This window comes from Silurus meridionalis, chromosome 8 (genome assembly GCF_014805685.1).
Source record: "Silurus meridionalis isolate SWU-2019-XX chromosome 8, ASM1480568v1, whole genome shotgun sequence".
NCBI lineage: Eukaryota > Metazoa > Chordata > Actinopteri > Siluriformes > Siluridae > Silurus > Silurus meridionalis.
The window spans coordinates 23,290,814-23,317,681 of NC_060891.1; the positions used below are offsets into that span (position 1 = coordinate 23,290,814).

General features: G+C 37.4%; 1 protein-coding gene across 6 annotated transcripts in view; it reads left to right on the top strand.

Annotated features, from left to right (window-relative positions):
• chrm3a (cholinergic receptor, muscarinic 3a) overlaps window positions 1-26,868 on the top strand; it is a 170,262-nt gene that overhangs the window by 133,329 nt on the left and 10,065 nt on the right. For all 6 annotated transcript variants that reach the window (XM_046855641.1, XM_046855639.1, XM_046855640.1 and 3 more), the window contains one exon: window positions 20,703-20,784. The gene's annotated coding sequence lies outside the window, so the exon portion shown is untranslated. The remainder of the gene's footprint in view (window positions 1-20,702; window positions 20,785-26,868) is intronic.

Here is a 26,868-nt window from a genome sequence, read left to right on the forward strand (position 1 = left end):
GGATCAGAATGAGGTAGTATACTGTGATTTGTTAATAATTGAAAAAACTATAGTACATCATTTAGCGAAACAGTATAATTTACAGTACCATAATGTATTAACTTTATAGTACTTATGTATTTGGCAATGGACATGTGCAAAAGCGCCGGTTTCGTGAATGAAGGATGGAGCTGTACGCACTCTGTTTTATCGATAGTCATCATGAGATGATAAGTAGCATCATAAGTAGCCATGGTGGCAGTGTGCTAACTCTAGTTTCTATTTTATGCTTTTGGCATTGTTTTGAAGTTTAATAATAATACTTTTAAAAAATGCGATGAAAGTGTGAGGCAGAGACTAAACAAACTTGTGGTCTGCCACTTAATATGCTCCTAAGAAAACTCAGGTAAAAAGGATTGCATTCAGTAGCATGTGTGTATATATATATATATATATATATATATATATATATATATATATATATATATATATATATATATATATATTAATATAAATAAATAAAAATAATATATTTATATTGTATATATCATTGTGCCATGCACATTTTGCTTGCATTTCTATGCGATCCCTCCACTCCCGGAGAGCACTCCTCGTGGTAAAATAATAATAATAATAATAAACCAGTAAGCATTTTGGGGGTTGTGACCCGCACCGTAGCCAAGCTACATAACTTGGTCACTTATGAGCAGAAATTCCCTCCATCCAGACACCGTTGTCCCAACCTCCATGACAGTATGAAGCGATGCTGTGAGTTAACCTCAATTCAATTCAATTCATTTTATTTGTATAGCGCTTTTAACAATGAACATTGTCTCAAAGCAGCTTTACACAGATAATGTGGTGATTAAAAGTAAATATGTTCTTTGTAAGTAAGTTTGTCCCTGATGAGCAACTGTGGCAAGGAAAAACTCCCCCCGAGATGGCATAAGGAAGAAACCTTGAGAGGAACCAGACTCAAGAGGGAACCCATCCTCATCTGGGTTGCACCGAATGTCCATTTAAAGCAGATATACAATGTTGCGGGGTACAATGATGGTGATCAGAAGCAAACTGTAGTCCTGAGTCAGTGTAGGAGACTGTTGACATTAACTACAGTCCAACCCATCCTCAAAGCGCCGGTTCTTACTCCGGAATTTCATGAAACCACCCAAGGCGTTGATGAGAAACCGTCCCAAGCTGCACAGAGTGGCCTCCAGTCGAAGAGAACACTATCCAGAGGCAGGCCTGGACGAAGTGGGAAGATCCACGAAGGGGAGAGGGGCAGGAACAGTATGTCGGTAAAGACATCCGCTAGCTGTTCTGCACATTCCCTGAGCACTCTGCCAGGAATGTTGTCTGGTCCAGCAGACCTCCGTGGGTTAACTCTGCATAGAGTTTTTCTCACTTCAGCTGTGGTTAGACAGAGCACCTGGTCACTGGGAGGAGGGATGGTCTTCCTCGCCACCACGTTGTTCTGCACCTCGAACCGGGCGTAGAAGTCGTTCAGCGCATCTGGGAGGGAGGCGTCACAGTCACAAGCAGGTGATGTGGTCTTGTAATTCGTGATCGCCTGGATGCCCTGCCACATGCGCCGGGTGTCCCCGCTGTCCTGGAAGTGGCCATGGATTCTCTTGGCGTGTGCACGCTTTGCCTCTCTGATGGCACGGGACAGTTTGGCCCTTGCTGTTTTTAAGGCCATCTTGTCCCCTGTTCTGAAGGCGGAGTCTCTTGTTTTTAGCAGGGCATGCACCTTGGCGGTCATCCATGGCTTCTGGTTGGAGCGTGTAGTGATGGTCTTGGAGATAGTCACGTCATCAATGCACTTGCCGATGTAGCTGGTCACTGTTGACGTGTACTCCTCCAAGTTGATGAAATCGCCATTGGTTGCAGCTTCCCTGAACATGTCCCAGTCAGTGCGTTCAAAACAGTCCTGGAGAGCAGACATGGATCCTGCTGGCCAGGTCCTTACTTGTTTTCGAGCTGGTCTTGAACGCCTGCTGAGTGGTCTGTATGCTGGGATGAACATAACAGAGATGTGGTCTGAGTACCCGAGGTGGGGGCGGGGCTTCACCTGGTATGCGCCCCGGATGTTTGTGTAAACAACATCCAGCGTGTTTTCTCCTCTGGTTGCAAAGTCCACATTCTGATAGAATTTGGGAAGCACAGTCGTGAGATTTGCGTGATTAAAATCTCCGGCGACTATAAACAATCCGTCAGGGTGTGTGTTTTGAAGTTCGCTAATGGTCCCGTAGAGCACACTGAGCGCTTCCATAGCATTAGCGCTAGGTGGTATGTACACTCCGAGCACGATAGCGGTGGTGAATTCCCGTGGTAAATAAAAAGGTCTACATCTCACAACAATAAACTCCAGCAGCGATGGGCAGTAGGTAGAAACAAGCACAGAGTTCTTACACCATTCCGTGTTGATGTAAACACACAGACCGCCGCCACCAGTCTTACCGTACAGAGCTGCATTTCTGTCGGCACGAAACGTGGCTAGCCCGTCCAGCTGAATGGCGGCGTCCGGAACTCTGTCGCTCAGCCATGTCTCAGTAAACACAAAAACGCAGCAGTGTTTGTACTCACGCCGAGTAGCTTGTTGGAGTCTGATGTAGTCTAATTTATTGTCCAGGGAGCAGACATTTGCCAGCAGTAGTGATGGTAGAGCTAGGGTTAGCTTTTAGCCTAGCATTAGCACCCGCTCGCTTTTTATTTATCGCATACCAGGGATCATGGATCAGTTTGCATATGTCAAAATACTTGAAGAGGTCATGTTGCCTTATGCTGAAGAGGACATGCCCTTGAAATGGTTGTTTCAACAAGACAATGACCCCAAACACACTAGTAAATGAGCAAAGTCTTGGTTCCAAACCAACAAAATTAATGTTATGGAGTGGCCAGCCCAATTCCTGGACCTTAATCCAATCGAGAACTTGTGGGGTGATATCAAAAATGCTGTTTCTGAAGCAAAACCAAGAAATGTAAATGAATTGTGGAATGCTGTTAAAGAATCATGAAGTGAAATAACAGCTGAGAGGTGCCACAAGTTGGTTGACTCCATGCCACACAGATGTGAAGCAGTTTTAAAAAACTGTGGTCATACAACTAAATATTAGTTTAGTGATTCACAGGATTGCTAAATCCTAGAAACAAAAATGTTTGTACAAAATAGTTTTGAGTTTGTACAGTCAACGGCATACACTGCTATTTTTTTTAACACACCCCTTTTAACTAATTGCCCTATTGCACAGCCTTAAAAGCGTGCATATCATGAATGCTGGGTCTTGTTTGTTTTCTGAGAATCTACTGCACCAACTGGTAACTTGTTTGCCACGTAGCAATAAAAAATATACTAAAAACCTGTATTATTCTGGTTAGTCACATTGTACTGCTATTATTTTGAACAATACTGTATATATACAAATAAATATATAAATACATCTGTAAAAGTTGCATTTATTAAACAGAGGAAAGACTAGTGTGTGTGTGTGTAATTTTCTATTCCACCCTTAAAGATATTTTGCACTCCCTCTTATAATTTGTTTTTTCCTTTTCTCCATTGATGGAGATATCGATCCATCGCATCAGAGCTCAAGAGTCATGATCGGCTCGCTCAGTTGGAAAACCACTCCCGCTTTTGACGCTTTCAGGACAACAGCTGGAGATAACCTTGCGAGTGTTTTTCTGAGATATCGTCTCTCTGTGGACTAAAGCGAAATTGAAAAACGCCCTTTTCTGTTGGGAGAAAAAAAAACAATTTGAAGAGTTATCATAGCAAATTGAACTATTTCGAACTCCACCTTTGCTTGGTTACTGTTGCTATTCAGATTCAATCCTCAGTGAAATCAAAACAAAGCAATGTGACGTAGGCTAGAGGCATGAAGACAAACAACAATCCCAAAGCGTATTAGAAATCAATTTCAGATGTCGAGACAGATTTTAGGTGGAAAATTACAACAGCAGACTAGCAAGATAACATTAAGAATACCAGATCTAACTTATTATTATTATTATTATTATTATTATTATTATTATTATTATTATTATTTTGGTGTATTATTCAACCAGAATAAAATAACTTACAGCCCATAGATGCGTCTTGCTTATGGTGTGTTTATCTAACCAAACATTCAAACACGGATAAACAAAAGTATTGTGACACCTGACTTTTCTACGTGATTTTTCTCTTAGTGAAGGTGAGCCACACAATTGTATAGAATGTCTTTGGAGGTGATAGCATAACATTTTCCCTTCACTAGGAGATCCAAACCTGTTCCAGCTGAAGATATGGTTTACATGGTTGGAGTGGAAGATCTTAAGTGGTTTGCTATAGAGCTCTGACCTAAACCCTGTTAAACACCTTTAGAATAAATTGGAATGCTGACTGCACCCCATACCTCCTCACCCTACATCAGTACCTAAATTGTGATTAGATGAGCACAAATCTCCAGAAGCACACTCCGAAATCTAATGAAACATCTTCCCAGAAGAGTGGGGTTAATATACCAGCAAATTGGGAATGAATGTGGAATGGCTCAAATAGCCTTATTTATTACTTACATACTACATTAGCATTTATGGCATTTGGCAAATAATTAAGACTAGTATTTTATTTATTACTGACAAACTAGTATTATTTATTTCTACATTCTACATTTTTACAGTAGTAATAAACTGGTTATTACTGGTGTGGTATATTATTATTAGTGCAATGCTTTTGCATAGTAATAATGTAGTATTACTTATATACTACTTCTAGTATATTATGATTTATTAGTTTTATTTATCAACCTATTCATATACTATAATTATTTTTTTTTCTCCTCCCACCATTATCAGAGTAAGACTGCATCACCTCATCTAATCCACTGTCACACACGTATTGACATTACATCTCAACATTTAAACAGAAAATCATAACTATGGAGGCTTGCTGTTGACCAAAATGCCAATATCCCTCAGCTCTGAAACGTTTTGCATAATGGCGTATCCAGGGTCGTCCTCCCGTCTAATCATGATGGTGACCTGTCAGCACCTGCCATTATACTCAACGCCACGCTTTCTTTCAGCGCGGCTTCTTGCGTGGGCGTCATTAACGGCCCGGCTTTTCAGATAAAGGGTGAATGAGCGTTATTAAACTGCTCACATTAGAATAACATTAAACTTCTCTTTATAGCTCATGTTCTCTAATACAGCGCAGCTGTGACAGGATACAAAGGCGTTTTTGTCTCATGTCAGTTTTTATTTTATTTTATCTGGAACAGCAGTTTGCCAGCGTTATTAAATCCCAAATGGGTCTAAATGAAAATGCATTAGCATGCAAAAAAACAAAAAAAACAAAATGATAACAGTGTAACATCACAGTTTATAATATATTATAATATTATAATATCTGCTTTTTGTTTTCATTTCATTTATTGTGCTTAGGCTTTAGCAGGCCATGAGTACATGCCACACTTATTTTCTGACCTCTCAGAGCTATAATTCAAGTTCTTTTGAAATAATCTTGAAATTATTAATTTGTACTGATGTATCTCATTGTTAGTTTTAATGAAGGGCATACTATTATTATTTTTATTATTAGTAGTAGTAGTAGTAGTATTGTTAGTATTATTATATGTAATTTTATATTTATGTATTTATTAATTAATTATTTAAGTCTACACATATATTGACTGTTTATTGCTTAAAAATTACATGTTGATTCAGAATATAAATCTGGACAGAACAGCACCAGGCCCAGGCCCGGCTGATATAAATAGACAAGAAGGGCGAAGCTCATTTGCTTTACTCTTTTATCCAAAGTGACTTACAACTGAGCAGTTACACATTAAAAGGCTCTGTTTAAGGACCCAACAGTGACAACTTGGTGGTCCTGGGATTTGAACTCGCAGGTTTCTGATCTATAGCCTCAAGCTTCAACCACTTTCAACTAAAAATATGATAGGAAGCATACAAAGAAGCTTCACTTTGTAGCATCTGTAGAACGTGTTGAATTGTTAGCAGTCATGCCAAATAATTAGACTTTCGTTAGCAGGTCATCAGCAGTGATTTTAATGAAATCTGTGAAAAACACATGTCAGCTTTGTGTTATTGTAACAAAATATATGGTTGCTATTTGGAAAAGACACAAAATTATTAGACAGTAGAAATGCGTGAAGAGGTTGGTGTTGACTTTTGAGCTTTTTGAGTTTTCTCTTGTGTATATGTAACAGTTTTATGCCAGGAACAAGATGTTTTGCTATTCGATTGCAGTTGGAAAATGTTTTTAATCCAAATATATTTTTATTTAAGCTGTAAAAATAAATTATGCTTCTCAAACTGAGCTCAAGGTTGTCTGGGAAAGTAAAAAGATCCTGATTTCATGCTGCCTGTGCTCTGTGATTTCTATATTTTCCTATAATTGTATTTCTGACAAATGAATGAAATACTGTTACTGTAGGTATGCACTTTATACATTCATGTTCGGCCCTGTACCCCAGTCTGCCAACTTTACAAACTTTAATTATATGCAGTGGGAACCCAAACTAAACCAAATACCAAACAGAAGCAAAATTATTAAAAAAATAAAAATAAATAAAACTATTTCATGCTGATTTCAACCTGCCAACCAGACTGAAAATGCCCAAAGGCTCATATTAAAATGCAACGTTAGGGTAGTAGACTTTTTTTTTAACAGTCATTCTATTCAATATGTGGCCAGCCATCACTGAATATCATTTCACTCGCAAAAAAACACAGAGCCACACACTGAAACTTTACTGTGTGAGATGGCTAGTTTTGCTACGATGGCTTAGGACGCCATTTTCCACAAACATATTTGCAATCAAGCATCCATTACTTAAACAATGATAACCTTGTCCTCCCTGTTAAGTCATAGAACTACCATTTTTTTTCCCCCAGTAAGTTAATATTTAGCCCATTATGACAATGCTGTAAATAAAAATGTGAAAAGGAAGAAGTTTTAATGAATATTTAACTTTTCATGATTTTAATGGCAGGGATTTAAACATGTAACAATGTGTGTGATATTGTGTAAAGATATTTTATTTTACAGATGTTGGGCTGTAGTTAAAGCATGCTTGCACTGGCAATTTAGATGATTTAATTCGATTTTCTGACATGTGAAATGCAAATTCTATCCGTGATGTGGTGCTCTGCAGCTCTTTATTGTTTTTTTTAGGCATATGATAAAAATGTTTATGTACATTTTCATCTATATCTTTGTGTGATGTTCTGTACATCGTGGCTTTAAAATGTTGTAAAAGAAACGTTTTACAAATGTTTATCCAAATTGCTTTTTATTCTTACCCACTTTTGACTACCTGCACCCCACCCCACATACACCGTAAACGTTCCAGAAATAACGCAAACTGAGGAAAAGAAAAAATAACAAGAATGTATGGAAGCCCGTTTTCACCACTCAGTTCAAAAGCAATAACATTTTTTTAATTATTCAGTGGCGGAAACAGGCTTCAATAAGAACCTGAAACTGAAACGAATAAATACAAATAAAAAAACAGGAAAACAAGAAGCGTAAAACAAAGAAGCGTATCACTGAGCATATTACTACTTTGTGAATCGAATGAGTAAAAGTTCTTCTCGGTCTGACTGCTCACTAATATAAAAGTCACTGGATTATTTTGTGGAAGTGCAACAGCAACAAAAATTGATTGTAAAAATGAATAAATATAAAAAAACACAATAGTATTACAGTTTGAGGCTAGGGTTGAATTCTTTCTCACCTAGACTGTAGACTCCTGTCAGATACAGGTATGTCATGTGATCTGATCTTTATTTACGAAAAAAAATATATGTTTGGGTTTGGAACAAACACAGTTGGAAAGTAATCTGAGTGAACACTACATGCTTACTGCTTTATCCAAGGCTCACTGGATTCAGACTAAAAATCCTTTCTATAACCGAGACGTTTTCAACGCAACCAAATCGAACCACGGTATAATGTAATTATCACAGCATTGCTAATAGAGGCTCTAAGGTTTCACATTGTTTTATATCAAGATAAGTCTATTTGGCTCCACAGACATTAATCTCCTTTTGTGTCGAAGCATTTCATGGACTGATGGATAGTTAGAACACACGTGCACACACATTTTATGGAACCTTATCAGGAAGAAAGGGAGGGGGGGCGGGGAATTGTTCTAATTTTGCTTATCATCAATTCATATTAGTAGAAGTGAATCTGTGTTGGTCTGACAGGAGACGGATAGAGTGTTTATAGAGATGGATTGGCTTGAACAGTTGTTTGATTATGGATTAAATGGCTTCTTAGGGCATCTCAGTGTTCACTAAATGCTCAAACCTGCTTTGAAATGAAGTTCGGACACATACTGACTGCAGAATATTCTTTTAATAGTATATCAGGTGATATTACAGTATGTTGGATTTTTACTCATTTGGATGATGGCTACTTATTGTTGAGAAAGGTACAGTCAAGGATTTGAGAGGCAAGGGTAAGGTTTGTAGCAGAAAACACAATGCGAACAATTCCGCATGCTTATTTTGGCCGCAATAGACCGTGACGATTGCCATGGACCCTCTCACACAGTACAATTTAGGATTATTGTTTACGATCCACGATTTAAGCAATTGCCACAGGCAGAATGAACAATATAAATGAGGTAACATCAGAGAACAGAACCAGGAAATTGCAGATATAACAAATGCTTGGTAAACAGCAGAGCATAAAGTCAACAAGACATGATATGCAGACATGAAAAGTGAGCTAAATGTGGTGAGCTAATTGTGCAGAATATATTGTAATCTTTTTTCATCTGGAGATATTTTACCTAACAATGTTTCACAGATATTATGTATGAATGGAAACCCAGGGGTTGTAAAACACAATAATCACAATGAGTAATCTTAACACAGATGGGGCAATAAGGACATGTTTCCAACCATGTGTGGTTCTTTTACTCAAACTTTTACCACAAAGTTGGAGGCACACAACTGTATAGGATGTCTTCGAATGTGATAGCATAAAATGTTCCCTTCACTTGAACTTTGAGACCAGAATCCTGTTCCAGCCTGACAATAATGAATATATGGTTTACATGGGTTGGAGTGGAAGATCTTCTGCTATAGAGCTGCTATAGAGCTCTGACCTCAACCCTGCTGAACACCTTTGGGATGATTAAGAATGCTGACTGAACCCAGGCCTCATCACCTCACATACAATACCTCAGTACCCGGCTTTACTAAAAATCTTGTGGCTAAATGAGCACAAATCCAAATACTTGTCAGAAAATAGGGATTCAATGTTGAATGGGACGTTCAGAAAGCACATAAAAATCTTATCATCAGATGTCCACAAACTGGCCCTATAGTGTATCAAAACACAATTCAGAAGTATGCCAGAGCATTGGGAGCCTACATGCACATTTTTGCATGAGTAGGATAATCTCTGACACTTAATTACTGATCCACCAGAGAAGCTTATAGCACCATAGCACTGTTGAATTCTGTTGATGAAATAAGGAATAAACATTTCTAGGATCGTTTTTGAAGCGGAGCTTCCTGACATCCTGGATACTTGTTGATTTTTAATATTTTTGTATAATTGTTTAAACATTATGCTCTTTAACTGTAAAAAAAAAAAAAACAGCTACATGTTTGATTACTTTTATTATTGTGCACATCTGCAAGACATTATAGCTGCTGTAAACAGTTGTTTCCTCACCAACCCTTAAGGCAAAGAAATGTGGTCACTATCAGAATCATACGGTGGTGCAAAACAAATGAAACAATTTTAAAACACATTAACAAAACCAAGAAAAACACATTAACAAAACCAAATACACAATGACAATTTAGACAAACTGGAAAAGTAGCGTTTGTGAATGGAATATTTACTGTTTTATTATAGAGACACGTGTCATTCAAGATATACAGGAAGTACAACAGGCTGCGACAGGAGAAAGTCTGCTATGTATGTGTGTGTATAAATATTTTAATTCGCAATATTGGAAAAAATTGGTTTGAGGTAAACACAGAACTACACTCAAGAAACAAAATTATAAGATACACAATTTCCTGCATCCTGTATATCTTGAATGAAAGATGTCTCGTCCAATCAGCAATAAGCATTTTATTTACAAATTATACCTACCGCTTTCGGATTGTCTGATATGTCATTGTGTTTTCTGATTTGTTGATTTGTTTTCTGATTTGTTGATTTGTTTCACCGATTTGTTCATTTGTTTTTCGTGATTTGTTCGTTTGTTTTGCACCAGAATCAGAATCTGAATTTAAATCAGAATACTTTATTGATCCCACAGGGGAATTGTTAGGTTGCTGTTGCTCATAGTACAGTAAAAGTAAAATCAAGTAAAATGAAATGCAAGAAATTGAAAATAAAATAGACATATTAAGTTATATATCAAGTATAGATGCTGTACAATCAATTAATTTCCAATCTTATTAAAATATACTGTATGAAACTGTGTAGCAGCAGTGAAACAGTTGGCAGAAAAGGTCTACAATAATACAGTTATAAATCACAATGTGTTTGAAAGAGTGCAGTAATATAAACCTGTGATTTGAACTGCTGCCAGAAATTCGGTCAATTTGGCATGAATACCCACAGTGCAAGTTATAGTTTATTCATGTTGTGTACCTTTATAATTTATATTGTAGTTCATGTATATTGCAGTTCAGGCAGACCTGTAGGCCACAGTGCGCAGAAAACCCCAACCTTACCAACTTCTCCTCTCTTAATTATACACTGTATTGCAGACCTGAGGTACATACACTAATACATTCACACAGTATGTACTTTATTCCTCTCACACACACACACACACACACACACACACACACACACACACACACACACACCTATATCTTTTTCACCCTTAAGGGTGCTCTTAAGAATACTGTAAAATCTGTTTCTTTCTGTCATTTCTATCGAACATGTTTGTGTTGTTGCTATGCATTGGAATTAACATTACATACACTGTAATCTAATTAAATTAAAATCCGTATACAACTGTTGTGATTAATAATATATTAATTTGAATAAAAAATAATGATTCAACAAAGAAGAAAAGCAGAGCCAAGTGCAATAAGCTTTATATAATAAACAACTAAAAAAAAACACAGGCAAAAAAAGACTATTTCGAAGGGCTAGAGCAAGGCAAGGTTAGGAAAACTTGACAGAACTGCAAGCTGCAATACAATCAGAGTGTGTGCATGCGTCTCTCGTCACACGAGAGGGTATGTAGGTGGTAGGGTTCATGATTGATGTGACAGTAGAATGATTGATATTATTGTGTGTGCTTGTGAGTGAATAAACGTTGTCAGGCTCTGGCAAGGTTTCGGTTGCAAGTGCAGCATTTTGTTAAGAATGAGGTGTAATGCAGTTCCTGTATCTTCATACATTTAGTGAGCCATAAAACCCATGTGTATTGGGACTAAAAGTCAAAATGGGGTTAAAATGATTTGTTTTCTTTTTCATGTGTGAGTGTGAGAGTGTGTTTTATTTGAATCTCACACACATGAATATTATGTTTTTTATCGCCTGCATTATTTAAGATGTTGGACTTCTAAACAGTAGGTTGTGATTTCAAATCCCACCACCACTTAGCTGCCACTGTCACTGTTGGACCCTTGAGCAATGCACTTAACACTATCTGCTCCAGGGGTACTGTATCATGGCTGACCCTGCACTCTGACCCCAGCTTCCTGACTAGCCTGGATATGCAGAAATCTGGGAAGTGGTAATTCAGTGGTTAAGGTTTTGGTTACTAATCAGAAGGTTGGGGTTCAAGGTTTAGTATTGCCAAAACCGTTACTCTTACCCCTTGTGCAAGGCCTTTAAACTTCTGTATCATGGCTGACCCTGCACTCTGACCCCAGCTTCCTCACATCGCACAGATAGGCAAAGGAAGAATCTCACTGTGCTGTAATGTAAATGTGACAAGCAAAATAAAGCACATTTAAAGTGTTTTTTTAATCCATTTTTGGCAGTATTATCCTCACTTTAATAAATTCTGTAATTCCTCAAAATAGAGCAAATAACAACTTCTTCTGTGAAGCACGTTTTTGTTAACATGTCGAGGTATTGAATCAGGTTCAAATGGCGAGAGCGCTTGTAGTGTAGTTTAGCAAAATATCGCAGCACTCGTTCCATGCAAACATGGCTCTCATCACGAACCTACAGCCGCACACTTGATCTAGTACATGTTATTGTAGTGACACTCTCAGCTCTGAGAGCTTGTCAGGTGTTCGACTCTGCTCTGTGTCAGCCGTATGATCCGTGCTCCTCTCTTTCAGCATCCTAGGGTGTCAGGGCTGGGTGTCTGTATACTGTACGTCTCTCTCTTTCTCAATCTCTGAGCCGAGCCATGTGCTCGCTTTGGAAGCCGGCGACCTTGGAATGCTATAGAAAATTGCTGAAATTGTGAAGGTTGTGCATAGTGAGTTGTTCAAAAAGTGCATGTGCCTAGATAAGTTTATTTATTATTAAACTTTCATTTGGCCAGAGACGATTCATTTGCTAATTTGAATTGATTTCAAGGCAACTGGGTATCATGAGTTAAATTGGAGTCTCTTCTGGTCAGAAAATTATGATTTAGCTTGTTTTTATTGTTAAAAATTTTACTTGGTTCAAAAGGTTTTTTTTTTAGCCATGAATTTTTGATATTGTCATATGTAATTTATTTGAATTGAATAAAATATTTAAAATAATTTTTTTGTAAAGTATTGATATTTGTGTAGAAATATGTACATTTGACAATAAAGAATAAATGTAACTATATAGTATAAATAGCTTACTGTTTTACTTAACAATAAGTCAGTGGTGGATGAAGTGCATAAAACTACAAATCCACTGCTTACATATAATTCCATTCTTTCCTTAAAATGACTTCTATTGTAATTTTACAAAATATGTCACTTTTGAAAGGACTTAAAAATGAAACGTAAAAGGTGCTCATAGCGTAACTATTTTTCAGTTTCAATCATAAACATGTCACGCACATAAAAATGATTCTGCATACTTATACCGAACCTTATACGATAACTGAACATAGCTCAATTTGTAACTCGGACATTTGTTACAAGTGTAGCGACTTCATCACTATATGTCTAACATTAATTTCCTATTAGCATCCATGCTAATAGTAGGCTATTAACTCTCCATTAGCGTGTGGACGAGGCAGGCGATATACATGCTGCGGCAGAGGTTCTGCTCTATATTTCCATCAGTAGGTGTTGTAGACCAGCAGAAGACCCATTAATTTATCGATTTCAGTGGGATCTTCTACTCCAACACATGTAAACCATGTGTACAGGGGCATTGCCATGCTGGAACAGGTTTGGGTCTCCTAGTTGAAGTGAAAGGAAAATGTAATGCTACTGCATCCAAAGACAACCTATACAGTTGTGTTGCTCCAACCACTTTGTGGTAACAGTTGGCTGGAGAAGTCCAATGCTTGAGCCCCAATACTTTTGTACATATAGTATACAAGGCATTAATTCTAAGCCTAATTATTGGCTTGTAGTAGCACATTTTATTTCATTTAAATAAATCAGTAGTTGCATTGCTTGCTGTAATTCAGAGAGCACTTTGATGCAAGTACAGGATTTTATTGAAAGAAAGCAATCAGCAAAAGAGTTTAATCATACTAGGGAGAACTCAGTATGAAAAAAAAAATTTTTACAAGGTGATTACAGGAAATTAAATACTCAGCAGCATCTCAAGTCAAATGCTAGGCTAGAATCTTAGCAAAGTTATTACTTCTGATTAAAATGCTGATTTAGAAACAGGTAGTCATGATGAGACATAGAAATAGAACAATATGTGACAGGCCATGTGACTGCTTTTGCAGCGTATTGTTTGGATTAAGGAAACTGTGCTGGAACAGATCTGACATAAAATATTGCTGACTAAAGAGGCAGTGTGTATGTGTGTTCACATTTGTATAGCACTTTTTCCGAATATAACTTTAATAAATCAGTGCATAGAGGTTTATTTCTTATTAATTTATCCTGAATGACTGAGCCAGTGGTGACAGTGGCCAGGAAAAAATCCCTGAGATGGTATTAGGTGGTACTAGGAACAAACCTTGAGAGGAACCAGACTCCAAACGATATCCATCCTCATCTGAGTGACACTAAATGTCTGTTTATTGTCGTTCTTGGTTATCAATGTGTTGAGCCCACCATCTGTTAATGGGACACATGAATGCAAAAACTGTTCATGGCAATTGCAGACATTATTTCAAACTGATTATAATACTTATTTCTTAATGGTTCATGAGTTTAACCCTGCACAGTAACTTCATGGATCTTTAGATTGTTCATATGGAACCATCCTCAGCAGTTAGTGGTCTTCAATAAAAAAATAACTCCATCCAGAAATAGGGTGTCAGAATGAGGCTGGTCTGAAATGAAGAATTTACTTTTATACTTCCATACAAATGATCAGGTAGAATTGAAAATGTTTAAAGTATAAAAAGAGTTTATGAAAATAAGTTTCTTGGTGTGATTTTAGATCACAAAATAGGCTGGATTCGGATGTTAAAGCAAAACTGGCAAAGACTACAGCAATACTTAATAAAGTAAGACGTTTTGTATAATACATTCAAACCAAATTACTTGAGTTATTGTGTGAAAATTTGGGTAAATGCCTATAAAACCAATTTACAGTCAATATGTATCATACAAAGAGAGCAATCAGACAAAAAGAGAGACAAACTAATTACTTTTACAATTTTATATACCGAAGTTTAGTGATTTGGTTAAATATATAAAATTATATAAAGTTATTTTCAAATCGGAAATAATTTATTTCTGGGAATTTACAAAAATATTTTGTGTTAAAGCATTGTAAAAATATTAAACAGTTTAAATTGTTGTATAAAAACACTTTATTAAAAGGATATGGATGTATAGGGGTAAATGTGTGTTATAACGATGATTGCATTAGAATGGGTGATTATAGAATCAGTGTTTAATTTATTGTGGATTTGTTATCTTGTAAGGAATATATACAAAAATATGAAAAATATAGATTTAATATTTCAAAAGATATACTGAAACTTTATAGAATTGCATATTGGGGAAAATAATAAGCTTTTGCTTCATCCCATTCTTTTTCAGTCTTATGGAACTGGTTTTTCTTTGGTGTTGTAACGCATCTGTTGTCATTTGTATATTTTCTTTTATATTGTGCTTTGTTCGAAATAAAATTTAAATATTACCCATAATGCAGTACAAAACCTTTTTCCAGTGCTGCAAGAAACTAATATTCATTTAAGGATATGTTTAGAACTATTTGATGATTAGCTCACAGGCAAATCTAATATATGGATGCTAAACTTTAACAAAGTTTTTTTTTGTTGGTTAATGTATTTATATTCTAATGCAGTTCATTTACTGGATCATTCACAGCTTGATGTTCTTTACATTATTTTAAAGCACGACACAGAGTTTATTTAAATGATGTGACACCTAGGCGTAGATTATCCCAGGACTGATATTTAAAGCTGTCGCTGATGTTTGCAAAGTGAAACTGAATGAATGGATAAAAAAACATTTCTGTTAGTTATTTTATAAAAAGATCATTAGAGGTAGAGTTTTTGCTCTAAAGCATATACAGAGATCATTACATTGATTTAAATGAATTTAGTATTTTATGTTTATAATTTTTTAATTTTATAATTATCAATCAATTGTATAGTGTCCTTGAGTGTTTTGAAAGGCGCTTTAAATAATATTTATTATTATTAATATTATTAATGAATAAATTGTGAGAGATTGTGCATATGCATAGATTTACTAATAATGAAGCTGTTGGTGTTAACTCCTGGTACCGTTCTTCAAAATATTTCTCATCGTCCTGGTTTCTTCTCCAGTTTGTCATTCATTTAGCAAAATCACCATATTAATAATATAATGCCATTGATTTAGCTCAGTAACATCATTAGGAAATAGCTGTCTCACACTGTATGGAACTGGAACTGTATGCTACTTTGGTTACATTTTTTAGAAATTTTGATTAAACAGATCGTAAAACTACTGTTTATTCAACACTCTACCTTTCAACTTTACCCATGGTATATGTTTCTACTTTAACATATATTTGTTTATTTTTATAATGAATTTCACCCTGATTGTGCTGCACTGCTGGCCATGTATGGTTCCTCACTCCTCCATATTGCCTGTTTGCTGCTTTAAAGTGTTTCATTATTCTGCTTTTCTCATCTGCGATCTAAAATCTTACGAAAGCCTCGTACGCCCCTGTCGTGTCACCGTGCTGAATGTGTAATGCGTTCCTGAACGACAGAGCAGGCTGTCTAATGCGCAGCTCTTGATTATCATAGAACACAGCCAAACAATTACTTCACACAAGGTGAAGGGTATAAAGAGAATATTTAATATGATAGTTCTCAGCTCTGGGAGGGTATGAAAGGATGAACATGAAAAGGGGGTATTCATTTTGCAGTGATCCTGAAGTCAGGATAATATAAACAGTCATATCCAGCAGAAATTGGCTGCCGGGCTCTTGAAATGAAAATGGGTATGAATATGTTTTTTTTTTTTTTTTTTGCTCTTGGAATGATGAAATTTTTTATTGAAAATCAAACATTTGTTTGAAATCAGCTGTATAGCACGTATCGTTATGGTGACAGACACAGTGAGTTATTCTTCATAATGAATTTCATATCCAATTAAAATTATATTTAATACACACACACACACACACACATATACACAGTGCGAAGTGCAGTGAAATGCTTACAGAAGACTGGAACGGAATAAAAAGAAAAAAGATAAAAGTAGTAAGAAAGAATAAAATGAAAAATAAAGTAATAAAAATAGGAAAAAATATGAATAAAATTAAGTTTACAACATATTAAAATACAATAAAAATAAATAAAAAGGGGAAAGAGTAAAATGAGAAAAATGAAAGAGTAAAATGAGAAATTAAATAAGAATAAAATAGAACTTTCAATAGAATAATATGAAATGTATTTCATAAATCTATATCTATCTATCTATCTATCTATCTATCTATCTATCTATCTATCTATCTATCTATCTATCTATCTATATATATATATATATATATATATGTACAGTGAGGAAAATAAGTATTTGAACACCCTGCTATTTTGCAAGTTCTCCCAATTAGAAATCATGGAGGAGTCTGAAATTTTTATCGTAGGTGCATGTCCACTGTGAGAGACATAATCTAAAAAAAAAAATCCAGAAATCACAATGTATGATTTTTTAACTATTTATTTGTATGATACAGCTGCAAATAAGTATTTGAACACCTGAGAAAGTCAATGTTTATATTTGGTACGGTAGACTTTGTTTGCAATTACAGAGGTCAAACGTTTCCTGTAGTTTTTCACCAGGTTTGCACACACTGCAGGAGGGATTTTGGCCCACTCCTCCACACAGATCTTCTCTAGATCAGTCAGGTTTCTGGCCTGTCGCTGAGAAACACGGAGTTTGAGCTCCCTCCAAAGATTCTCTATTGGGTTTAGGTCTGGAGACTGGCTAGGCCACACCAGAACCTTGATATGCTTCTTACAGAGCCACTCCTTGGTTATCCTGGCTGTGTGCTTCGGGTCATTGTCATGTTGGAAGACCCAGCCTCGACCCATCTTCAATGCTCTAACTGAGAAAAGGAGGTTGTTCCTCAAAATCTCCCAATACATGGCCCCGGTCATCCTTTCCTTAATACAGTGCAGTCGCCCTGTCCCATGTGCAGAAAAACACCCCAAAGATGATGCTACCACCCCATGCTTCACAGTAGGGATGGTGTTCTTGGGATGGTACTCATCATTCTTTTTCCTCCAAACACGTTTAGTGGAATTATGACCCAAAAGTTCTATTTTGGTCTCATCTGACTACATGACTTTCTCCCATGACTCCTCTGGATCATCCAAATGGTCATTGGCAAACTTAAGACATGCCTGGACATGTGCTGGTTTAAGCAGGGGAACCTTCCGTGCCATGCATGATTTCAAACCATGACGTCTTAGTATATTACCAATGGTAACCTTGCAAACAGTGGTCCCAGCTCTTTTCAGGTCATTGACCAGCTCCTCCCATGTAGTTCTGGGCTGATTTCTCACCTTCCTTAGGATCATTGAGACCCCACGAGGTGAGATCTCCGAGGGAGATTGACAGTCATGTTTAGCTTCTTCCATTTACTAATTATTGCTCCAACAGTGGACATTTTTTCACCAAGCTGCTTGGCAATTTCCCCGTAGCCCTTTCCAGCCTTGTGGAGGTGTACAATTTTGTCTCTAGTGTCTTTGGACAGCTCTTTGGTCTTGGCCATGTTATTAGTTGGATTCTTACTGACTGTATGGGGTGGACAGGTGTCTTTATGCAGCTAACGACCTCAAACAGGTGCGTCTAATTTAGGATAATAAATGTAGTGGAGGTGGACATTTTAAAGGCAGACTAACTAGCTGATAGACAGGTGTTCAAATACTTATTTGCAGCTGTATCATACAAATAAATAGTTTAAAAAAGATATATTGTGATTTCTGGATTTTTTTTTAGATTATGTCTCTCACAGTGGACATGCACCTACGATGACAATTTCAGACCCTCCATGATTTCTAAGTGGGAGAACTTGCAAAATAGCAGGGTGTTCAAATACTTATTTTCCCACTGTATATATATATATATATATATATATATATATATATATATATATATATATATATATATATATATATATACATATACAGTACAGACCAAAAGTTTGGACACACCTCATTCAAAGAGTTTTCTTTATTTTCACATTCCACATGTGTTAATTCATAGTTTTGATGCCTTCAGTGTGAATCTACAATTTTCATAGTCATGAAAATAAAGAAAACTCTTTGAATTAGAAGGTGTGTCCAAACTTTTGGTCTGTACTGTATCTATATATATATATATATATATATATATATATATATATATATATATATATATATATATATAAATACACACACATTCTCTTTTTGTTCAACAGCTTCCTACCGTACCGCATTACCCATAATGTCATTCGCCTACATCCTGATTGTGATGTGTTGGGATTTAGCCCTTATGTTACTCTGAAGAGAATTGATACAGTGGCACTTTAGTCCATTGGTCTATCCACCTCTGCAAATTCCATGCTAATCTGTGCTAATCAGTGGCATCATGCTAGACATCTTGTGGATTGCTAACTAACTGAGCTGAGTTTCTGTTGTAGCTCAGTGTAACTGCACTGCATTCTGGGACTTTGAGTTCAGCATTTCTTTCAAGATCTCTACTAGGCTTATGATGGCTTTCTTATCAGTGTCACATTGAACAAATGGACGAGCGAGATTTGAAACTCTTGCACTTTTTGCTTTACTCTTTTATGTATCAGATTGCTAGCAATGATGTCACGTTATTTTTACAGGAAGAATGAAAAATATCAACAAATAAGCACCAAAATGTCAGCTATTGCTATATAGGCATAGTGAAAAAGTTATGTTTAAAATGTGTGTGTGTAGAGTTAATGTTGTAGCCCTACACTAAATGTGCAAAAGTATTGGTACACCTGACTTTTTTAGTCATATGTGGTTCTTCCCCAAATTGTTACCACCAAGTAGGAGGCACAGAATTGTATATGATGTCTTTAGAAATTGGAGCATGAAATGTTGCCTTTTACTTGAACTAGGAGACCCAAACCTGTTCCAGCATTACAATACAGCACAAAGCCAGCTCCATGGAGATATACTCTACATTGGTTGGAGTGAAGGATCTCCTGCTATGGAGCTCTGACATCAACCTTATTGAACACCTTTGGAATGAATGTGTACACATTGACTGCACCCCAGTCCTCCTCACCCTACACCCTCAGAGCTCAAATCTCCACAAACACACTCCAAAACCTAGTGAAACATCTTCCCAGAAGAGTGGAGATTATTATAACAGCAAATGGGGACTAAATGTGGATTAAGTGTGTGGTCAGTTGTTCACAAACTTTTGTCTGTAAGTTGTATGCAGTTTGTGTGTATGTTGAATGTGTGTGAAAGCGGATGTTGGCTGAGTAACCCTCAGAGTGAAGGCTTTCTAGTGCCTGGGTTTTGTTTACACGGGAGCCCGTGTGTTTTTCTTCTTTTGGACATCTTCTTTGTGCCACAGCAACTTTAAGATGCCATGTAAGGACTTGGTGCAACTGCAACACACACACACACACACACACACACACACACACAGGAAGTAGAACAGAAAAATGAAGTGGTAATGTTTACATCACATCAGTACTTAGTCATTTAATCACTGAATGCCACAGAATGCACTTTGCTGTTTAAGCAACACACACACACACACACACACACACACACACACACACACACACGAAGGAAATAAAACAGAATAAGATGGTAATTTAAATTTAATATTTACTTTACATAAACATTACTGAATGCCAAGAGGAGTTTATGAAGAGTGTTTGCAGCACACACACACACACACACACACACACACACACACACACTTGCACATGGTGAACATGTTTCAGGTTGATCATTTATGAGCCACTAGAGCCTAAGTAGCTATGATTAATGACAGGATAATTTTGTGAACAATAGCGCAGTCATGTGAGTGTTTGAAGAATAGTGTTTGTATGTGTGTGTGTGTGTGTGTGTGTGTGTGTGTGTGCGCACTCAGGAAAGGAAGCTAAAATCTACCCTCTTGTTGTCTGTTCACAGGACCTGATCTCCTGCAGGATATCCAATCTCCCATGAGCCTCTGATTCCATAAAGGTACCAGGAGAAAAGATAGGTAGAGAAGGTAGACTTGCAATACACACAAACACACACACACACACACACACACACACACACACACACACACGATCTTATCAAATTTGAATCTGATTAAACTGGTAACTAATCCATTTCGTTCTTTTTCTTTGCTGGCTCAGTCGCCAGGTCAGGTAATGGCACAGGGGGGCAGATCGGGTAATGGCATAACAGACACATTTAGTAATACCATGTGGGGTCGGATTAGGTAAAAACACAGGAGACAGATCAAGTTATGACACAGGTAACAGATTTGTTAATGATGCACAGGACACATCAGGTAACCCCACAAGGGACAGACCAGGCAATGACACAGTGGACAGATCAGGAAATGATCGCTGTTACTTATCTTCTTTTGGTTACATTTTCTCAGCTCTTTAGATGGAATGTAAATAAAAAAATGTATCTCAGAAAGGACACATTAGATAATGACACATAGAACAGATCAGGTAACAACTCGGAACAGATCATGCAGTGGCACAGGGTGCAGACCAGGCAATCACACAGGGTGCAGACCAGGCAATCACACATGGTGCAGATCAGGCAATCACACATGGTGCAGATCATGCAATTACACAGAGTGCAGATCATGTAATGGTGCAAGTGACAGACAAAGGGATCCATCAGGTAAAAGGACACAGGAGGAGAGATCAGGTAATTACACAGGTGACAGATCAGGTAATCTTGGATTAAATAATCAAACATGAGTCATAGAACAGATATTTTCACAGGAGACAGAGAATGGAAAAAAAATACACAGGAAATACAGATGCCACAGTGAACCCAGATTAGACGATGACAACAAATCAGCTAGCCATAAATGCATAACACATCTGGCTATAGCTTTCAGATGAAGAGGGTTGGCCTCATCACAACCTGGGGAGCAGGGTGTTTTTAGAGAAGAGCAAAAGCTTTTTTTTATTAAAGGTTTAAATTCCCTTAGGTGGTACCAGATTTTGATTTTAAAGACTATTTTAGGCAAGATTCCAAAAACCTCAAGAGAGTAATAAAGAAATAGGTCACCTGAGCAAACATACTGTATGCTGCGCACAGAATTAAATGAAATATGTTTGTGTAGATTTAAAGGGACATCTTTCATTTAAGTTCAGCCACGTTGGATGCTGTTTAAAAAAATCCACCATTCCACATTGAGCTGGAAGATCAGAGCAGCCATATCAAATGATTGCAGATATCACAGCAATGCCCAGGGGCTGGTCCTGATAGATTCCCTGGCCAGTATTAAGGTATTATTTACACAAGGGCAGGTCGATACACACATGCTTGATGACCTGATATGTGTGGTGGAGATTGTTTCTGATATTTTTTTTTTTTGCCTAGTCTCATAGTGTACTTCAGGCTATTGATTTTCCGGATATCTGCAAATGCCCCAAGTAAATGAATAGGTTAATTATACATGATGCTAATCATTGTTTATTGATGAGCAATGGAAAGACAAGGGGGAGCAAATTTTGTGACATGAATTTTTAATATGTCCATGGCTACCAACTATGTAGTGATAAAAATGAAAGATGTGGGTAAACCTTTGTTCCTATGGACATGAGTGCAGAAAAGAACATCCACATACATATTATATATATAATATTTATTTATTTATTTATTTATTTATTTATTTATTTACAGTGCATTGTTGTATTGGAGCTCTGGAAATTAATTAGCAGCCCAAAGACCATTTGGAGCCAACCCAAAAAAGAATATCCCAATGACCATAAGAATCTAAACCCAAAATGAGTCCAGTGACCTTTTAGAGCTTAACCAATAAGCTGCCCAATTGACCAATCAAATCTATAACCCTATGACCAACACAATGACCACTCATAGTTAAAAACAAGTCTAATGGTCAATAAAGTCTAATAATATATAATAATGTTCATATTTATTAAATGTAGATTTATTGAACAAGAGATTGTCAGAGCTTAAAGCTAACACAGTAATTAGTCAAGTGACCATTTAGAATGAACCTAAAAACCAGACCAAATACCATTTGTCAATTCAATTTTCAGTAAAGTTCAATATTACCTATATTTTGTAATCATTTGTTAAAGGACAGATTAATTGTCACAGTGCATAACTCGACACAGTGTTATAACTCGAGCAAACCCAGTAACCAGTTCAATGGCCATTTGGAAATATCTTTAAAAACAACCCAAAGGCCATTTAGAGCAAACCACTTCAGTGACCATTCACAACTAACTCAAAAAGTATCATGGCTGTTTTAAACTACCAGAAAGAAAAACAGCTCAATGGTAATTTGCCAATAAAACAACCTAATAATCTGTAGCTAAACCAAAAATTAACTCAATTCCTATTGGAATCTAACCAAAATCAGCCCAGGCACCATTTAGAGCTACCCCAAACAAAACAGTCTAATGACCTTTCACAGCTAACCTAATGTCCAGAGCTACTGTAACCCAATAACCAGCCCAGTGATTATTCAGAGCTAATGTAACCCAATAACCAGCCCAGTAAATATTCAGAGCTACTGTAACCAAACAACCAGCCCAGTGACTATTCAGATCTACTGTAACCCACTAAACAGCCCAGTGACTATTCAGAACTACTGTAACCCAACAACCAGCCCAGTGACTATTCCGAGCTACTGTAACCCACTAACCAGCCCAGTGACTATTCAGAACTACTGTAACCCATCGACCAGCCCAGTGACTATTTCGAGCTACTGTAACCCACTAACCAGCCCAGTTACTATTCAGAACTACTGTAACCAAACAACCAGCCCAGTGACTATTCAGATCTACTGTAACCCACTAACCAGCCCAGTGACTATTCAGAACTACTGTAACCCAACAACCAGCCCAGTGACTATTTAGAACTACTGTAACCCACTAAACAGCCCAGTGACTATTCAGAACTACTGTAACCCAACAACCAGCCCAGTGACTATTTTGAGCTACTGTAACCCACTAACCAGCCCAGTGACTATTCAGAACTACTGTAACCCAACAACCAGCCCAGTGACTATTCCGAGCTACTGTAACCCACTAACCAGCCCAGTGACTATTCAGAACTACTGTAACCAAACAACCAGCCCAGTGACTATTCCGAGCTACTGTAACCCACTAACCAGCCCAGTGACTATTCAGAACTACTGTAACCCAACAACCAGCCCAGTGACTATTTCGAGCTACTATAACCCACTAACCAGCCCAGTGACTATTCAGAACTACTGTAACCCAACAACCAGCCCAGTGACTATTCCGAGCTACTGTAACCCAACAACCAGCCCAGTGACTATTCAGAACTACTGTAACCCAACAACCAGCCCAGTGACTATTCTGAGCTACTGTAACCCAATAACCAGCCCAGTGACTAATTAGAACTACTGTAACCCAACAACCAGCCCAGTGACTATTCAGAAATACTGTAACCCAACATACAGCCCAGTGAGAGCTAAAAAAACAGTCTAAAGCACAATAAATGATTCATATTCTTCCTTCTCTTCAGTGAGCATTTTATCTTTGTCATGGTCATAGTAAATTTAGAGCTTATCCCTGGAAACTCTGGAAGCAAGGCAGGGGTTTACTTTGGATCATCACACAGCATATAAAATCATGATGGTCAAATATATGATCTTATTTACCATTAATATTGTACTGTTATTTTATCCAGGCACTTCTAAAACCAGTTGTATTAATACATACGTGTCTGGGGTCTAGAATATAAAATGGAGAAAATGTGTCAGTGGGACCATCATCACTAAAAGCACTTAACTAAAGAGTAATAATAACATGTTCTGTTGAATTAGCTTTGGAAAATAAACACACTTGCCTATGATACTTTGACCCCTTATTGTAAATACTTAACACTAGAAATGCACCTAATCCATTTCTTCCAGAAGGTCTTTCCAACTCTCGGGTGGTCTGTTATTGCACCGTCGTGATCTCCATTTACATCCCCCCTACACACACACACACACACACACACACACACACACACACACACACACACACACACACACGTTGGTTTAGCACTTTGTGAGGTGCGGAGAACCAGCATGAGTATCAGAGTGAACCAATGATGACAGGGTGCTGGCAGTGGACAAGAAGGCGGCGAGTGAAAAGCATGGAGGACGGAATAAGTATTGATTCCATTTGAGTCTCATTCCAGGGAAGGCAATCAGACACTGTGGCAGGTCATTCTGTAGGGTCAAAAGGAGTATGAAGGTATACATGAAAGAACAGAAGAGATTTGAGATTAAAATGGTTGCACCTACAAGCACATGGCACATGTGAGGGTGCCTCAGAGCATTTTCAAATCTGGTTTAACCCCCGAAATTGAAAAGTCAGAAAGTGTGTGTGTGTGTGTGTGTGTGTGTGTGTGTGTGTGTGTGTGTGTGTGTGTGTGTGTGTGTGTGTGTGTGTGTGTGTGTGTGTGTGTGTGTGTGTGTGTGTGTGTGTGTGTGTGTGTGTGTGTGTGAAACTCAGTTTCTCGCTTGGCCGAACAGTCAGCAGATATATCTGGGAGAAATATTCTACACCCTCACTGGTAAGTTATACAAGTCATCAGACACTCCAGGTCAGGGAGAACCACAGTAAAGATGTGTGCATTAACACTCTTTTACCATCGTCTCATGATACTGAATGCTGATTGCTGGAAGGAAGGCATGAGATCAGAGCAATAATTGAAGTCAGTTTGATGAGCGCTCTAAATGAATGCTCTGCTTATAAACAGCTGTAACCATCGTAACATACTCCGATGCAGAGTTACACAACGATTGCAAACGTTTTCTAATTAACTTTCCCAATGATTCTTGCATGGCATCATATAGTGAATATGGTGATTTTGACAAATGTGTCAAGGCACAAGATGGACTTGATGAACTAGAAATTAGATGGCAAATGGTAAGCCCAATTCTATTTCTGTACAACATTATAACTTGTTCGTCTCTGTAAAGACAGTGACCATTGTTAAAAACGCTATACAAATAAAAATGATTCGATTCATTATTAGTTGAGCACCACACAAAAGGCAAGCTGACACCCAAACACTCTCTCCATCATAACTTTTAAACTTAATTCAAATCAATGTAATCAGAATTCTAGATGAAATGATATATAAAGTATATAAAATAACTAATGACATTTTTTCAACTATTCAGCCAGATTTTAACTGCGAACATCCATGGCAGTTTTAAACTTGTCAGTGCTGCGAAGTGACCATAGAATAAGTGGGATAATCCATGGCTAGGTGTGAGGCCTTATGCCATTTTAATGCACTGTGCTTTATTGTCTGGTTGTTCTTTATACTGCTATGGATTATTCTTTAGGTCACGGTAACTTTACCACTCGTGCATTGGTTTTTTACCTTTAGCAGACACTTCAAATGTTCTAGTAATCTATTAGACTTTTTAGATAAAAAAAATAAAATCCTAGAGCAATGCCTGTGAAGGAAAGAATTACCTCGACTTCCCATGTAGAACTAATCCCCTCTGAATAGGGCTTTAGTCAGAGCAGGCTACTGAAGCACAATGCATGTCTGGGGAATATAACAAATAAAAGACTAAAGTACTATATAAATATGTTTTCTTTTTTTGGCAGAATAAAATGAAAAGTAAGAATAGAAAGCACTCCATACTTTATTTTGTGGTGAAAATGTTTGTGAGGTAGGAAGACACACTTATCTAAATCATTTCCATTTGAATTGATGTATTGGAACATGCATTAATATAAAATGTCTGTAACAAATCTCACTGGTACCATGCTGGAAGAAAGAGAGACAGGCAATTGTGTATTTTCTTTGTTTCGCCCTGGCGCTTTCCCTTCCTGTACTCAGGACGCTGTAGCTGGCGGGTGGGGAAGGTCGATGGTGAAGGACAGGGGGGACGAGAGAGAGGGGGAGAGCTGCCTGTCCCCAGGTATACCACCATCTGGACTTCCCTGGAGAGGTGTGGAGAAGTCTCCCTGGCATTTAACATCTAGCAAGGGGTTTCGGCATCACCGTAACAAATCTCACTGGTTCAGCGCTGGAAGAAAGACGGACAGGCAATTCACCAAGCAGAGATTTCTTTATTTCACTCCCCCCATGCTTTCTATTCCAG